The sequence below is a fragment of the Mauremys reevesii genome, linkage group 3 (assembly GCF_016161935.1).
Source record: "Mauremys reevesii isolate NIE-2019 linkage group 3, ASM1616193v1, whole genome shotgun sequence".
NCBI lineage: Eukaryota > Metazoa > Chordata > Testudines > Geoemydidae > Mauremys > Mauremys reevesii.
In genome coordinates this window covers 184,978,757-184,991,378 of record NC_052625.1, presented here as the reverse complement: position 1 = coordinate 184,991,378, position 12,622 = coordinate 184,978,757, and the positions used below count along the sequence as shown (strand labels likewise).

General features: G+C 42.6%; 1 long non-coding RNA gene across 3 annotated transcripts in view; it reads right to left on the bottom strand.

Annotated features, from left to right (window-relative positions):
* Positions 1 to 12,622, bottom strand: part of LOC120400105 — a 43,166-nt gene that overhangs the window by 13,260 nt on the left and 17,284 nt on the right. For all 3 annotated transcript variants that reach the window (XR_005595538.1, XR_005595537.1, XR_005595539.1), the window contains exon 2: positions 5,922 to 6,005. This is a non-coding gene — a long non-coding RNA (uncharacterized LOC120400105). The remainder of the gene's footprint in view (positions 1 to 5,921; positions 6,006 to 12,622) is intronic.

Sequence of the window (12,622 nt, the reverse complement as noted above, 5' to 3'; positions counted from 1 at the left end):
GTTTGATAGATCCAAAAGCAAACTTTTGGAAACTTCCATGGAAAATTTCAAAATTATTGTTTTTTGTTCCAAACCAAAATGGGAAAAAAAATGGAAATCTCAATATCCTTTGTGAAAGGGAATTTCCATTTTCCTCCCAGCTCTTGTAAAGACAAACTACTGCAATAATAGTGATGTTTGGTATGCTGTTGCATACACTAAAATACACAGTTACAAACAGACAATTCATATTGAGCACACATTATTATGAATGGGTCCTTATCCCACTCTGAATACACAGTTAATGAGCATGTTTTCCTTTTTAAATTTAAGAGCGTCATCTTGCCCCCATTGAAGTGCATGCAAGTTTTGTCTCTAATGTCAGTGGAAACACGACTGGGCCCACAATTCCATTAACAGTGCTCTTTTCTTTATCTTCAGAAATGTTGGTACAATGAATTTGAATCCTTTAAAAGTGGTTTCAGAGAGGAACAGCTTTTTACGGACTAATTGATGCTGTCAGAAGCTGACATGCATTTTAAAAACAGAAATGTATTATTTTTGAGGAATGAATACATTAGAATCAGTGGATTAATTCTGAAAATAAATCAACCTGTACTACTAAAAAATACTGTATTACTAATCCCTGCATTGAGTGTTCTGATGCTTTTGCTGTGGCACTTAGACTCACATCCTTCCTGTTCTCCTAAGAAGCCAATGCACCTTACACAGGGGAAGCACTATGGCTCCACTGCAGTTCAAGCCTTCTTAGAGGAGTGAAATCATGCAGGGACTAGCAGTGCAGCAGCATATGAAGTCTTTCTAAGGCAGTTCAGGGCAGAGCCCAAGAATCCACTGCTCCTTAGACTCCTACTGGCCTCTTTCTGGGGATTTTCAAGGGCCCTGGATGTTACCCCAACAACTCCCCATTCAGATTCTTGATAGTCCCCCAGTGCTTGCGAGGCTGAGTCAAGGGTAAAATCCTAGTAGAATTTTGCCAATCCAAGTAATGGTCCTTGGGATGGCTGCTGGGGAAAGGATTTGGGGCTCAATGCAGAAATCAGTTCTGTTTGAAAGTATTAATGGGTTAAAGCCAGTATTTGAAATGTCACTTTCAGGCAATGCATGCCAAAGTACTAATCCTCTCCTTAAGCACTGTGCAGTGATTTTCATAAGTACTCTTCAAAGACAAAATATAAAAACCATCATGGCAAAATACACAGAATCATAGAAATGTAGAGCTGGAAGGGACCTAGATAGGTCATCTAGTCCAGCCTTCTGCATTGAACCAGGCCATCCCTGAGAGGTGTTTATCTAACCTATTCTTAAAAACCTCCAGTGATGGGTATTCCAGAACTTCCTTTGGAAGACTATTCCAGTGCTTAACTATCTTTATAGTTATAAAGCTTTTTTCCAAATACCTAACCTAAATACTTCTTGCTGGAGATCAAGCCAGTTACTACTTGTCCTGCCTTCAGCGGACATGAAGAACAATTGATCAGCGTTCTCTTTGTAATAGCCCTTATCATATTGAAGACTATTAGGTGTCCCCCAACCCCAGTCTTCTTTTCTCAAGACTAAACATAAAATAAGACTAAACTAAAAATAAGACAGTATCTTTCCATGTATCAAAATTAGGCAATAATAGACCAGCCAACCTGAGTCCTCTTCGTCCCTCCCTTTTAAAGATAGATACTTTGTTTGCCTTTTTCCAGTCCTCTGTGACCACTCCCACTCTCCAGAAGTTCTCGAAGATAATCACTAACCATTCCTAGAGTCCTTCAGCTATTTTCTAAAGTACCCTAAGATGGATTTAATCAGGCCCTGCTGATTTGAATACATCTAACTTATCTAAATATCTTTAACCCATTCTTTCTCTAATTTGGCTTGCATTCCTTCTCACTTATTTATATTAATTGTTAAGTATGTAGTCACAATCAACCTAAGACTGAAGCAAAATAGACATTAAGCACCTCAGTCTTCTTGACGTTCATTCTTAGCTCTTCTTTCCATCCTCCCTCACCCCCAAAAAGATCTACACTTTCCTTCATCTTTCCTCTTGCTCCGAATGTATTTATAGAACTTCCTCTTATGTCTCTTGCTAAGTGTAACTCGTTTTGTGCCTTAGCCTTTCTGATTTTGTCGCTAGGTGCTACTCTTTTGTACGTATCCTGAGCAATTTTGTCCATGTTACTACTTTTTTGTAGGGTTCTTTTTATTTTCAGGTCAAAGAGCTCCTGATGGAGTCACGTTGCCATCTTACTATTCTTCCCATCTTTACTTTTATAGTGGGAGAGTTTGGTGTTGCACCTTTTGAGAAACTGCCTAATGGTCATGTATGCAGAAGTGACTCTTGGCCAAAGCTAAAAGGGTCAGCAGCAGAACTGAGAGGACTCTTGTGAGGGCTTCCCTACTCAGCATGGACAAAGCTGAAACTACTGTAGTTGGGTGAGGTGGTGTATCCTCAGGACCAGACTAGGCAGCATTTACCCTAGGGCCTGGCAACAGGACTGAGTGTCTCTTCGGACTCTGGGACGTCGCAATACACTGACATCAAGCCACAAGAGGGTATAGCAGAGAGGAAAGTAACACATTAAGGGAATATTTATTCAGTGTCATTCACATGCTGGGTGAGGAGCTACTGCCAAAGATAGCATGGGGGATGGATGTTTTTACTTTATATAACTGTAACTGTGTTTTCCCCAAGTTGATGCTGTGTCCCCTTTTCCGCTAAGAACGTTTTCCCTTGTTTTATACACAGACATTTGAATCTGGCCCTTGTTGCTGCTGACAACAGCTGGCAGAAGAGTTATCCAACAACACTAACAACAATCCCTTGATTCATGTTTGCAGTTAGACCCACAAATTATAACATTCACTGAGTTGCTCTCCAACTGTAGCTGTAACCCCATTAATCTAAACTTTCTCCTAGGATGAGTGGCTTTACTAGTGTGGATTGTTTTGTAAATGAGCTTCATTCTAAAGCCCATCCCTGCTTCCTCCCTCCCCGTACACTTGCTTGAGCCATGCATGCTCTCAAACTTGCAGGTGGAAGCTAAAAACAACCCAACAAATCCTGCATACTGAGATGTAAGGATGTTTAGATAATAATCCATACAAGACTACATGTCAATGCTGTTTTGTATCCTCTTCTCAACACTAATGCTACAGGGATGAAAAGTCAAATTCTTAAATTTTTTGGCTAACCAAAGCCCTCCTTTTCCCATGAATCTGGATTGAGATTACCTCAGATGAAACATTTTGTTTAAATCATTTTGACCTTTTATATTTCCCCCTCTTTTTCTATCAGTTCACAAATTTTGAAAGAAAATGCTGTTTCAAAAATGTCAAAATGTCTGTTTCAATAAGTTTCCAAACTTTTTTCAATTTTTTCCAAATGGGAAATTTGCCAGAGCTGATCCTTTCCCGTGGACAGTTTTGGTTTCAAGAAGTCAGCACATTAAGGAAAAATGTCTCATCAAAAAATTCCCAAACAGCTTCAGTGGGGACCATTCTTGGAATATTGTTTCTGGTGTGACTCTGGCTTTGAAATTCACTTTGGGACTGTTTTTCAATATTTGCATATAATTCAATGTTTCTGTAAACATTCCACCAATAAATTTATTTGCTCAAATGTTCCTGAAAAATAAATCCAAAAAAGGCATTTGCAGTGAATTCTATAAGGCCCTGATCCAGACCTGTGACTCATGTCATTAGGTCCAGCGACACAGGAGACTGTGCCTCTGGAAATTGCCATTTGGGACCATCAAATGGTCCTTCAGTTCAGAATGATCTGCTCACCCCACTTCACCATAATCCTTGCCATGTCCTGGCAGGTGGCTCATGATCCTCACATCCTTTGGTATAAGCACCAGGTTAGCTTCTGCTCCAAGTTTTGCCAGCAAGTCTGCCTACTTGCACCATCTGATGAACCCCAGAAACAAGACAAACAGCCGTATGGCTTGGCCATGGCTCAGGTGGGACCATCACCAGAGCCGACTCCAGCACTGTCCCCAAAGTACAGAGACTATGGTTATGTCTTTGAGAAGAAGAACACTGACAATTTACTATGACACTGGGATTATGACTGCCCAATTGAGCTGCAACCAGGGGCCAAGCTGTCATTTGACCATATCGATGAGAGGTGAGAACCTGATCTAGCTACCCTGGATTCCTATCTCCAGAAGAATCTGGCCAAGGGTTTCATATGGCCATATACCTCTCCTGCTCAGGCCCCAGTTCTGTTAGTTAAAAAGAAAGATTATACACCTGTACCAATATGTGGATTACCAGGCCCTTATTAAAGTTACCACCAGGAATCGATACGCTCTTCCACTCATCCTAGAGCTCCTGCAACATGTATGAAAGGCCCCGGTATTCACAAAACTCGACCTGTGGGGAGCCTACAACCCAGTTCATTTTCAAGCTGGGGATGAGTGCAAGACAAATTTTCAAACCTGATATGGCCATTACAAATACCTGGTAATGTTATCTAGGGATTTCTGAACCCAAAGCAGCAGTAACTTAACTGTTTCTCTCCAGGTGGTGCCAGGAATAAATAAATGAGGACACAGCTCCTCCATCTGAATAATGATTGCTACAAATCAGAGTGCTTTTACCTAAAACTACTTTATTGGGTCTCAAGCACATACACATATATGCTATAGCAATAGGTTCAGAGCACCCCAAATGTAGTTACCTAAAGTCTGAGATGGTTTTGAGGGTCACCAGCCAGGTTTCTGGGGGCTCTGCTTCCATCCTGCTGATGCAGAGTTTAGGTGTCAGCTCCTGGCCCAAAAAATAGCTCCTTTGGATTGCTCAGAGGTTTTTAATTTTACTTAATCTTTTATAACTAACTCATACTAACCCCTAGGGGGTCACCAATTCTCCTAGCTTCAACAAATTGCTCATTATCTCTTATCAGCAAAGAATTTCTAGTCATAGCATATATATCAGGGCACTCAAAACCAAGGTCACTATCCACTTATTCTTATCCATTCTTCTGGTCTGTTAACTCTTTCCCACCTCGTCTCATTCTAATTGGTAAAAACTGCAAGCTGCAGCCATTTGTCCTTGCTTATGAGAGCACTGACGATTATTCCTAGCTATGTGGTGTTCTGCTTTTAATCAGTGGTGGCTAAATACACCCAAAATGGCTGCAGTTTAGTTTGGTCAAGTCTGGGGTTACAGTAATGCTATTTGGCCTCACAAATGCCACAGCAACATTCCATAACATTATAAATAAGGTCTTCCATGACATCCTAGACCTAGTCTACCTAGATGATATCCTCATATTTTCTGAGGATCCCAAACAACACATGTAACATGTCCGGTCGGTCTTGGAACAGATCCACCAACATGGCCTGTATGAAAAGCTTGAAAAGTGAAGCTTCAGTCAGCGCTCCACGGAGTTCCTAGGCTACATACTGTCACCCAATGGCCTCCAAATGAACCCCAAGAAAGTGGAGATGGTACGGACCTGGGCACCTCACCAAAAACCATTGGGAGCTGCAACTTGCTAGCTTTTATGGGCATTTAATCTCTGGGTTTTCAGGCTAAATTGCCTCAGTGACAGTGCTTCTCCACAAAAACTCTACCATCACCTGGTCTCTGGAGGCCCAACAAGTATTTCACCAGCTGAAGTTAACCTTTACCAGTGCCCTGATCCTGGTCCATCCCAATCTGGCACAACCTTCCATCATTGAGACAGATGCCTTCAACATGACAACTGGGGACATACTCTCTCAAAAGCATGCTTCCCAACAGCACCTCCACCCTTGCGTCTACTATTCACACAAGCTCACTCCAGATGAACAGAATTATGAAATTTTAGATAAGGAGGTTCTAGCCATCAAAGCACCCTTTGAAGTGTGGGGCACCCCCATCTTGATGGTATTCGGTACCCAGTACAGGTATACACAGATCATAAAAACTTAAAGTACCTCAATCAAGATAAACCCCTGAACCAGAGACAGCTTCTTTGGGTCCTGTTCTTCATGTGCTTCAATTTCACCATCACATACCACCTGGGGACCCAGAACAAGACCGTCAATGCTTTGTCCTGAAAAGGGAAATATTTTGCCAGCCATGAGTACCCCCTTTCCCCTCCCCACCCCACCACATGGAGTCCCCATGTATTCTTAAGCTCCAGAACTTCTTGGATGCCACGATTCCCCAAAACCTCATGTCACTGATTCGCTCAGCTACAGAAAAGGAGCCCCCTCCCAAGGAACTCAAGACAGCAAACCAGGGGCAACACCAGGTTAAGGATGGCTTGCTCTATGTCAAGGGCCACTTGTATGTTTCAATGGGACCCCCCCTCACCAGTTAGAGATATTTCAACTCTGTCATGACTCACCATTGCCATGCTATCTGGGGAGCCTCAGAACCCTCCATTTGGCTGCCTGCTCCTTCTGGTGGCCCTGAATGCACGTGACAATCCACTCATATTCCTGTGAGATGTGCGCCCGCACCAAAACACTGTTCTTGAAATCCCTGAGCACTCTAATGCTTTCAGAGACCCCATCTAGACCCGGAGTGGCCATTACCCTGGACTCTATAGTCTAGCTCCCTGTGTCTAATGGGCACACTGTAGTCAACCAGTTAATAAAAATGGCCCACTTTGTCCCCATTGTTCATTTGTCCTCTGTAGAAGAAATGGCTCAGCTCCTGTCATGTCATTTGTCTCCATGGACTCCTGGAGTGAGTCACAACTGATTGGGGTCTGCAGTTTGTTTTGTGGTTTTTGCACAAAACACTACAATTGCTCAGGGTCCGCACTTACACATGCAATATCTATTACCCCACACAGATGGTCAGTCAGAATGAATGAATCAAGTGTTAGAACAATACCTGTCCTGCTTCACAAATTTCCACCAGGACAACTGGCTGAGCCTCCTACCCCCAGGAGAATTTGTTTACAATAATGCCAACCACGTCTCCACTGGGCAGAGTCCATTCTATGCAAACCGTGATTTCCCCACCATCTCCACTCAGCCACACCAGTCATTTCCACTGATCTTCCAGATGCTGTCTGGGTCTGGCAGATCTTAGAGGTCCAAAAAGGACTCAAGGCCCACCTGGACAAGGCAAGGAAGACTATAAGCAATACTCTGACGGCTGGTTCCAGGAAGGCCCAGCATTCACCATTTGTAAAAAAGGTGTGGATCTCAGTCCAAAATAGCCACACCAACTGGCTATGTCATAAACTGGACCACCAATACCTCAGGCCATATCCCATCAGCCAGGTAATCCACTTAGTGACCATAAAGCTTCAGTTACCCAGATCCCTCAAAATACACCCAGTGTTTCACAAATCCTTGCTAAAATCCTACATTGACAACCTTTTCATTCAGCAGGCTCAACCACTGCCCCACTTGGTGAGGATCCAAGGACATAATGAGTATGAGGTTCATGAGATACTGGACTCAAAAATCAGACGTGGCTCCCTCTCGTACCTGGGGACTGGGAGGGCTATGGCCCAGAAGAGTGATCCTGGGAGCCTGCATCCCAAGTCCATGCCTCTGATCTTGTGGCAGCATTTCATGCAGCCCATCCAAAACAAACCCTGGCTGCTGGGTGTGTGTGTAATATAACACCCCTGGAGTCTAGAACTCACACCTGCATAGCTGCCAGGCAGCTGGTATCTCCATACCATCACCTAGGAGCAGCTGTAATAAGCTTGCACTCCACTGCCTGTGACCCCTTGTAGACCCATGCCATGGGAAATCCTACCTTAAGGGGTCTGACAGGTAGAAGCCTCATGGCTCCTGATTGGTTCCCCATCTTGTATAAACCAAAGGGGTGTTCCAGGAAGTGTCCAGGCATCAGTGTGGATTTCCTGCAGCTGCCACAACCATACCTTAGTCCTGTACTCCGGGCTTTGACCTTGGCTTGATTTCGCCTTCTGACTTGAACTCTGAAACCTGACTTGGATTCTGACCCTTAATATCGACCCTAGCCTGGAAACTGACTACGCACTGCCCACTTCAGGTTTGTCCCTGCTCTGACTATGGGGCCTGACGGCCTGTGTTGGGATCTTGACATAATTCATTACAAAATAATCAATTAATATTGTGGATGTTTTTGAGCAGCACTTATCCACCTCTTATGTTTATCATATGGCAAAACATCACACCTGAAAAGCAAGCGTTAAATAACAGAGGACATTCCCACCATCACTTGGAATAAAATAATATGCACTATTTTCTAGATATAGAAAATGAAAAAGGAAAGTCAATTAGAACATCATAGGACATTTAAAAAAAATCTAGGAAATAGCTCTTGAGAGCTTGTTCACAGCTCAATTCAAATAAAGATGCTAACAACTTTAATAATGGCACTATTAAGCAAATGAATTAGAAGGTAAAAAAGAAACCTTAACCCAGAAATCTCTTTGATGAAAGCCAAAGAAGACTTTACTACGTATGATCCAACAGCTATAGGGACATATTAAGAAAAAATAATCATCAAAAATTTCAAGGCTTAAGTTGGATAATAAACCTACTCTATTCTTTTAAACCCTAATTCTAAGGAAAATAATTCTTTTAACTCAAATAATGAAGAGAGTTCATAACCAGAGGCTAATGTACAAAAATAATGTAACTAGCTGCATATGAATGTATTCCAAGGTAATATGGACTAACAGTCAGAAGAGCAGATTTAGGAAACTGAGATGTAGTGATAAAGAATATTTCTGTGTCACAACTAAGATAGTTCAGGCTTAAAGAGACAAGCTTCTTTCTTGTCACATAGCCCTTAATTATATTTTGTGGGCCTGAGTCTCTTTTGCCTTGCATATTGTGTAGTCATCTTGCACCTACGCAGAGGGAATATAAACTTTACCATTCTCATGCGGTAATCATTTTTAGACCCTCGCTCACTCAACTTGTTTAGTTGTAGATGCCTACACATATTGCAAGGTAGTGGAGAATCAGAGTAATTGTTTTTTGATTAAACAAATGATAGATAATGATAAAATATGTATGCTTAGAAAAGAATACTCACAAAGGACCTGTTTGTCATAATATAAAGTTTACAAGCAATGCATAATGAAGTGTTTGATAGGACAATGAGCATTTAAACATCTAAATATACATGATGCAAACTATTATACATATATAGACACAATTGGTTCAATTTTCCTAAAATGAGGCCTTCTTACATTACATTTTTGCATGACTGTATTTATACACATGTGAGAACACACACACAAGCACAAGTTAAGGGCTGTTTATTATTTGTTTATCTGTAAAAAGCACACTAGGTATTTTCTACTAGATCTGAAGACAAGGGTAAGTTATTTATAGCTGTGTGAAATACTACCAAATCAGGATTCTGCACTTACATCTCCACTCTGTACTTACTTTGGACAAATATAAATAACTATACAGGAGGCAAGACACTGGAAAATTAGGTTCTAGGTCCTTCATTGTAAAGAATTTATAACCTGCATAGGCAATAAGAACATAAGAATTCCCTTTTCTGTACTTTTCCAATTCTAATTATTGTTTTTCTGAGATGGGGTGACCAGAACCACACTCAGAATCCAAGGTCTGGGCATAACATGGATTTATATTGGCATTATGATAGATAAGATGACAAACTATTTCTTTCCTATAGGTCATGGATCGGCAACCTTTGGCACGCGGCCTGCCAGGGTAAGCCCCCTGGCGGCCCAGGCCGGTTTGTTTACTGCTGCATCTGCAGGTTTGGCTGATCGCAGATCCCACTTGCCGCGGTTCGCCGCTCCAGGCCACTGGGGGCTGCAGGAAGCAGCACAGGCCAAGGGATGTGCTGGCCACTGCTTCTAGCAGCCCCCATTGGCCTGGCGCAGTGAACTGCAGCCAGTGGAAGCCGCAATTGGCCAAACCTGTGGACACGGCAGGTAAACAAACCGTCCCGGCCTGCCAGGGGGCTTACTGGAAGTGACATAAATTACACGAAGTTTATGTTGGAGGAATAGCTCAGTGGTTTGAGCATTGGCCTGCTAAATCCAGAGTTCAATCCTTGAGGGGGGCACTTAGGGACCTGGGGTAAAATCTGTCTGGGGATTGGTCCTGCTTTGAGCAGGGGGTTGGACTAGATGACCTCCTGAGGTCCCTTCCAACCCTGATATTCTAAGATTAGCGCCAGTGTGGACAGCGCTGTATCGATGGGAGGAGAGCTGCTCCTGCTGCTCACAGAGACTGGAGTAGTTAAGCCAACGTCAGCGTAGACCAGCTACATTAGAGAGTGCAGCTGCAAACTCTGTAGTGTAGCCGTAGCCTTATTCTCTTCCTGTGGCACAGACTAGTTTAGACTCTTGTAGGCTGTAATACATTGGTCTAATTTCAGTTGTTGGGGCTAGTGTGCAGGTGGTGGCGGCCTGTGATATGCAGGAGGTCAGACTAGATGACCGGGTGGTCCTTTCTGGCCTCATTTTCCATAACTTTATTATGCTAATCACTGTCTGTCATGCCTTAGCATTGTCCTCAACTTCATTCATTTGAGAGTAAACAAAATACTGCATTGCAGCAAAACAAATTTCAAGAGCCATGGGATTAGGACAGAGGTCTGGATAAGAATGGCTCAGCTTTATTAGCCTCCAAGCAAAATATTAAAAACTACCAAGAGACATAGAGAAGCGGCATATTTACTCCATCTCTTATTGTTTTGTTTTATTCTCCAAAACTCTTAAATGGAGCCCGCTAGACACATTCCCTTTTATTTGAGGACTGCAGCAATGTGCATTATCAGAAGCATAGTGCAAAGCTGTCATTTGATATTGCTACAATCAATGTAGCATATAAAAACCATACAAATGAAAGTGGATGAATAGTAAAAAGGTAATAAATTACAGCTGCACTGTACAGCTTTTTGTTTTAAAGTTAAGAGAGTTAAATAGTTGAAAACTACACAGTGTTCTCCACTTCAGAAAGGAGAAGTTACAATTAGATGGATGGAAGCTATCAGATTCATTCCCTAGAGAGGAATCTAGAGCCAATGGTTTAGAATTCAGTGTTTATTTTTTAATAGCATTCCAAGCCTTAGCATTATCGTGTGGCATTTTGGTAAAATTAGAAGCACAGAACATTCCTTTACCTTTAGTATAAATCTGACTCCCCACCTCCAATGCAGGTTTAGAAGGGTCCCAAGCAGTGAGTCTGGTGCACATCCTCTGCTCAAGAGGGTAGCTTGGATGTAGGAGGGCTGTTCTCCTAGCAGGGAGGTTCGATCTACAGGACCAACCCCCATATAACCACATCCAGAAAACAGCTGGGCTGTGGCTGGAGGATTTGCTGCTATGTGCTGGGCTGAAGTATCCTTGGTGAGGCAACTCCCTAGCTGCTCTGAAGCCTAAAGGAGAAGATTCCCAGGCTGGTGTTCATGTCAGTGCTTGGCACAGAATTTGGGCCAGAATGAATATATTCTTTCAAGGTGTTCTCATAAAATGCGTGGAATGTGAAGGGCCGAATTTTGTTCTCTTACCTCTGTGTAACCCAATACAACCTAAACCTTTATTCTTCTTCTTATTTCTTCCTATCCCACAGTCCTTATTCTTCAGACATTAAGCAGAACAGTAGGAAAAGGCTGTTTATAGTTAGGGCCTGATCCTGAATCACTGAAGGCAATGAGGTCCTGATCCTCAGCATAGCTCATTTGACTCCAATAAAGCTATGCCAATTCACACCAGCCGAGGATCTTCCCCTGGGAATTCTGCCATTAGCTCTAGTGGCAGCAGGATGGAGCCTTGGTTCTTTTATTAAATGCTACCAATGCTAAGTTTTGTCATTATGTTACTTCTGAATTCAAATGATTCTTAAAGTTGTAGTATGAAACCCTCAGGTTTCACAACACACTTGAACCATTAAATGCATGTCTGAGATGCCACAGAGTTAGGGTAGGCTGTGAAACACATTTTGAAGGTACAGGTAGGAGCCACCTACAGTGTAAATATTAGAACCTGATCCTCTGAGAGCCCCCAATTCCCAGTGAAATCAATGGGAAAACATAGCAGGAGCTGTTCCTAGATCTTTCCTATTAGTGGTAGGGGGCTGTGTATTTTAAATCCTTCCTCATATAATGCAACTTCTGCATCTACCCAGGATGTTCTGAGTTCAGAGAGGCATTGAAATCAGATGTTCATTTTCCAAGCCTACAGGGTGAAGTTCGAAAGGGAGAGCACAATGTGTAGAAATGTCTGGCTTATTGTTCAGGGATAACAATGTATAACTGCTGTAATATAGAGAACTGCATCTGTTTATTCATGGTATCAGCTGAGAATACAGGGGACATTATCAGATCATTGAACATCTTGCCAAACAATATCTCAAAGCTCACACTGGAAGGGTATGGGGGGGAACTTGCTACTACTGGAGATCTCAAGGAAAGGGTGTCTGACTTCACCTCCTGGGACCTCCCAGAGGGCACAGTCCAGGTGTGGCAGCTTCTCCACCCTTTCATGGGGTGCTGCATGTGCTCCCCTGTGCTCTGGCTAGCTCTGATGGGTGGTGTCGAGTGGGAGAATGGCATGAATAGGTTTCCAAAGAAGGTTGTGGAATCCTTTTCAATGAAGTTTTTCAGAACAGGTTAGACAAACAGTTGATTGTCTAGATCTAGGTATATAGGTGCTGGACCAGATGACCTCTTGAGCCTAGGTCCC